Source organism: Caloenas nicobarica, chromosome 1, assembly GCF_036013445.1.
Source record: "Caloenas nicobarica isolate bCalNic1 chromosome 1, bCalNic1.hap1, whole genome shotgun sequence".
Taxonomy (NCBI): Eukaryota; Metazoa; Chordata; class Aves; order Columbiformes; family Columbidae; genus Caloenas; species Caloenas nicobarica.
Window position 1 is genome coordinate 24,718,023 of NC_088245.1, and position 6,135 is coordinate 24,724,157.

The following is a 6,135-nucleotide window of genomic DNA, read 5'->3' on the forward strand; positions in this document are numbered from 1 at the left end:
CTGAGCTCAGAAGAGATGTCCTGGCCTAGTAAATGACTTGTACAGTAGAAGCTGAGTGGCAGATTCCCCAGGCAGGTTTCCAGGATGGGTTCCAATATGTGAAACTGGACTCACCTGGTTAACATCATGGTCCATCCAGCTAATGCTCTCAGCAGAACTTATTTACTGTAGGCACAATATGGCATTCATTAAACTCAATTGCTTCGAGTTCTGAAGTTAACGTGTTTACAGCTAGTTCAGAGGTGAAGAGAAGAATTATCAAGGAGTTGAGAGAAGCAGTACAATGAGTCTCAAGTAACTGGGCATTTTTAAGCTTTCAGGGTGTGCTTATTCATTTGTGGTTTATGTTTCTACTGGAAGTTTGTATGTAGTTTACATCTTGGAAATACTACTTTTTGTCACTGGCCAGTGATCCTGGTGGGAAGACCCACATGAACAGAATACTCGGGATGAATAATGATTATATTGGAGGGCCTCTGTGCTATCTAGTGTCATTAGAAGAGAGGATTCTGCTTCAGAAAGATGGAAGATTTTATAGTAATCGCTGAAGCACTCGAACTGATTCAAAGAAAAAGGCTATAAGTACAGGTCAGCTTGAAAAATTGTGGCACTGATGTCCTTCAGGCACAGTGGGTTTTTATTTAAAACTAAAAGGAATGATACAATGTGCTTACAATGAACAGTGAACTTTTCAGTCTTTAAAATTTTCAAAGTCAAGTCATTGTTTTTGGTTCCTTTTCTTTGCTTTGGTTTGCTTGTATGCAGTAAGGAGTCTTGAAATATATTCAACATGTCAGATTCTGTCCATCCAGAAATACAGCCTGAATGTAGATATGAAATGAGTTTCTTCTTCTCTCATCACATGCTGAAAATAGATTTCATCTGGTTTCTGTGAACTGCTTCTCCTAAAGTTGTCAATAATCTCTTCCAAATAGCACTTTCCCAGCAGTTTTGTAGTTTAGAAACAGAAATGCAAGGAAAATTGGAAAGAAAAAGTGGTTTGTAGGGTTTTTGTAACTACCACTCTTTAGCACATCAGGCCAAGATCACAGGAATGCAACATCCAAATTATTTCAGAAGCTTCCATCCTCATTCTGGAGATAAAGCTCACATATTGTTCAGAGTCTTGAATCTCATACCATTGAAATTCCACAAAGGTACGTTTTTCTGATTGCTCTGCATGACAGTTTACCTTCTTTTCCGTATAAATATCATTGTCCCTGATAGCATTCTGCTAAGCTTAGAAGAGACTGTTCCTTAGAAGACAGTTTAGAAAAAAAACAACAATGGAAAAATGAAAAAACATAGTTTAAAATGTATCAAATTGCATTTCCATGAAGATTTCGTAACTTACAGAGTTTTTAGAACATTTAGAGTCATATTTTGGATATGCACTAAGAAATGGGAGCACTTCAGGATGAGATTTCATCTGACACCCCTAAGTGCTAAGTCTTAGATATGCTGTTACTTTTTCCCAGCATCTGTTTCTTTGATTCCCTAGTGGTTTCTAGAGAGGCAAATCTTGATCAAGGCCCAGAACTTTCACATCATCACTCCTCTTCATCACTGATTGGATGGGAGATGCTGTGTCTCTGGTGGGAGACACTTTCTGCCACACACCCAGTTCCGCCGCTGATCCTGGGTGTAATTCTGACTGTTTTCACTTCCCTGCTTTCACATCTGTACCAGGGAGAAAGGGAGGCAGAAGGCGAGTTTCATTCCCTTCAAATATATTTCCTGGGGAGGTATATTGTGTTTTCAGTCCAAATAGATGTTACATTTTTGAGGAAAAATAATGAGTGGTAAAAATAGGAAGCAGCCAGGTCAAATTTCCTGAGATGGTTAAAAACCTTGCAAAATATGCCAGATCTTGGGGAGCTAGTGCTTGTGATTTTATTTCCGTGCTTTCTATTTAGTAAACATTTATTCTCAATGGCATCTTTCAAAAGGTGGCAATCAATGTTAGGTTCATGCTAAAGGTATTTAATTTTTCTCTGGCAATAAAGAAACCTCTTGATCCCAGGCACTGGTAAATCAAAACTGGAGATGTGTTTTCCACTTTTTGCAATGATGAGGAGGGAGTAAGAGCTAATCATTCAATAATAATGAAGCTTATAGTTCTTATGCAGCCTTGTTTATTGATTGGTTTAGTTTCCTTGGATATACACTAGATCTCCCCATTTTTCTGCATTACCCAACTGTACACAAGTCTTTGAGCGAAATGCCTTATACAACCAGCTCCAAAACTCTAGAACCTGATGTTGGGTCTCTGCAGGTTCTTTCTGCCAGACACTCCAGTGGATGTCATGCTCCCCGGCAATAGCATAGAGAACATTTCTCACATCTGGTCCCGTCTGGACTGGCCCATGAGCTACTGCATGAACTATCTGCTGTTTGATCTGTTCAACAGCTTGCTGTTGCTCAGGGCCTCATTCAAGATAGTTCTTTTGTGTCACTCAACAGACAGGACTTGCGAACCGACTTTAACCTGGAATATGCATTCTTGAGAATCCCATAATGCCTAGGAAGGTCTGGGTTTCTTTTTTGCTAAACAGTGGGGACATGACTGTTATTTTATTGATCATATCTATTGGGATGTGATGATGCCCATCTTGCCATTTTATTCCCAATAACTGTATCTCTCATAAAAGTCCTTCGATCTTGCTTCATCTTATGGCAAAATTTTTAGAAGAACCAGAATTTTTATTTCTTCTCTCTCAAACACTTCCTCTGCTGTGTTGCTCCACACAATGATGAGTTTCTGAGCATACAAGCCCTTCTTCAAGTATGAAAGAGGAATCATAGCCCTCAGTCAAGTTGCAAATACAGCAATCTGGACAAATCTTCAGCATAAAAGGATCATTCCCACAGGCTTTCCTGAGGTCTGCGGAGATGAACCAGAAAACTCCATTCAGCTACTGAGAAAACACACAGGAGCTGTCCACAGTTAATACATAACAAAAATAATTAAAACATTCCAACGAGGCTAGGGAATGAGGAATCAAAACTGACCCGGATCAGCTAACAGTGGCTGGTATAATGAGAAATATTCTTTCTCCCTACAAAGTTCTCCTTTTTTTTTTAATTTCTTTTTTTTTTTTTTTAATTGCTGCAAACACTAAATTTATCCGTTTCTTCCCTAATCATTCAGTAATACCTCAAATCACGTTAGGACTCCTTTCCTCTTCACATGCAGAGCTGTATGTTTTAGGTTCTTGCAAGAAGCTTTCCATACCCTTGCTTGTTTCTGGTTCCTGTGTATAAGGAAAGTTTTGTGTCAAATTCTGTGGTTTCTCATAAATCCTTCAGCCTTCCTTCACTAAACTTACTCCACTACAAATTCATTATCTAACTGAGCATCTATCTGTTGATCCATTCTTGGGTTACCTGTAAAAGCTTGGCTGCTCCAGAAATGTCTCAGCATAAGTTTGGAAGGAAACCTCTTCCTTTTAACTCCAAGTTTTGCTCTGGCCAGGTCTGGTGGCTGACTGCAGGTCTGAGACCAGGACCCTGCAGACAGTCTTGAGAAATTCAATGTGAATTCTGCAGGCCAATTTCTGCGGCGTCATCAGGAGTAATTCACTTGGATTACTACTGGAAGTCTCTTGTCCTTTTCTCTTTTGTTCTGAAATGTGTACACCTATCTCCACATGACATTTTGCTATAGCCATGATTGTCTGAGAATGCTGAAAAAAACCTGTATTTATGGTCTAATACGAACTAGAAGGTATTATCTTTGTCCTGTCCATTGCTAGTTTATGATTCAAACCACTAAATAACATAGGGACTAGAAAATTAATCAGAATAGACCTTTTAAAGACTCCATTTGAAATGTCATCTAAATATGAATGTGAAGCATTTGTAACTGCTCTTCAAGAATAATTATTTTTTTACCAGTTGTGCATCCAAACATAATTTCCTATAGAGTATTTTTGGTGTTTATTTCTGAATTGGTTTTAGTTCATCTAAAAAGTGTATTAAAATAAAATGCATCTATTTTATATCTTCAATCACTAAGCTAGTTGCCCCACTAAAGAATAAAATTAGATTGAGTTCATGTGACATATTAGCCACATTTCATTTCCATGTATACCTGACCAATTCTCTAGGAACTTGTGATCCTCCACAGTTTTTCAAATATATGGCATTTCAGAATATATTCAAATATATTCTAAAATAGTTCTCAGATTACTGCATGAATTCTCACCCAGGAATTATGGGTGAGTTTCATCTAGAACTGTTGACTTGAATACATATATTAAATCTAAATATTCAGCACTCCCACCAGCACCGTGCCTACGGTGCATTCCCTTTTCCATGTTAAAATTTATTTCATTAGAGAATTAACTCTCATTTACCTTTGTGAAGACTCAAGCAAAGAAAGTGCTGAATATTCCAGCACTGCCTGCAGATTGTCTTCACTTCTGTTTACTAAATCCCTCCACTCTCCTCTGTTTTCTTCTTACTTCTGCCATTTTTGCAGAAATTTTCTTTGATATCTCCAACTGAAATATATTTTGCATAACAATCTTCTTGAATTTATTAATCTACATTTTTGTTATTTCCTTAGAGCAGTCACCAGGCACACACTAATTTTTCCAGATCTCATGCAATTCCTTTTCCATTTTGGGATATTTGAAGCTTTCTTGATGAAGGCACAATGATGTCCCTCTCTGCTCACTGTTTCTCAAGTCTTTAAACCAGGTTTGTCACGATATATGTAGAACAGTCCCTTTCAAAAGCTACCAGTTCACTTGAACGTCTTCATCCTTTACATCAGGGGTGTCAAACTCATTTTCACCGGGGGCCACATCAGCCTTGCGGTTGCCTTCAAAGGGCCGAACGTCATTTTAGGACTGTATGTATACATACAGTCCATGTATACATATCTTTGAAGGCAACCGCGAGGCTGATGTGGCCCCCGGTGAAAATGAGTTTGACACTCCTGCCTTACCTTGCCTTCCCAGGGGGTCTCAGTCTCAGCTCCCCAGGTTGTATCAAAGCTCTTTTCCCAATTCTTTCTGTACAGTAGAAAAGGCTGTTATTTCGTTATTACTTTCATCCTCAAATTATTTCCCACCTTTGTGGTTTCAATCAATTCCTTCCTGTTAGTCAGATGTGAAATAATGCTTTCCTAGTAAAACTGAAGTCCTGCCTTCCCGAAACCAAAAGTCTGTCTGCAACACTGGCAATCTGATCACTTGGTTTGTCTGTACCCTGACATGTGGGATCCTTATAATCAAAAAGTTATATAGATAGCAAAAGTCTACCTTATTACCTGGCCTTTGGATGGTTCTGATGGTAGCTCAAAAAACTCCATCTGTCTTCTCTTCCAATTTTCTGCTTCATGTAAGATCCTAAGCATGAAACAGTTCATTTTTCCCTTTTTGATCTTCAGCCACAGATAGCATACAAGCCTCTTTCCTGCCTTTTCCTCTTCTTTATTTGATGCTATTCTGTTGCATTACAAAAACTGTACAAAGTTTTCTTTTATTGAAAAAAGAAAAAATCAGGCAAAAGGATTTATTTATTTTTTATTCTTGCCTCAAACCTCTTCTAGTCTTAGCCTTCCTCAAAGCTTTATATGATGTACATGGAACACCTTTTCCTGTTTCTGCATGAGAAGAGAAAACGAACTATCATATACTCCTTGACAGACAAGACAGAAGAAAAACCTTGGTTTTCTCATGTATTTCAAATTCTAGACAGACAGAATCAATAGAAAGACTAAGGCTGGAAGGGACTTCTGTAGGTCATCTAGTCCAACATTTTCCTCAAAGCAGATCAAAGTTCAGAGCTAAGTCAGGTTGCTCAGGACATTGTCCCATCAAGTTTTTAATATCTCCACAGATGGAGATGAAAATGAAGAATTTTAAATTCTGTTCACTAAAATGATCTTGCATATGTTTTCACACAATGCCTTAATCGGTTTTGAACATATATTCTGTGTATATTTCACATTTTGATTTCCTGCTGAAACCAACAGTGACTCGGAGAGCACCTGAAAATTTTGGTTATCCCGTCTAAAACCTGCTCTAATTACATAAACTTGCTACGAGGAAGAGCAGGGAGAGAAAGTCATGAGGAGGCTAACATCTAGCCTTGGTTTATGATGAACACTTATCTTATCAACCT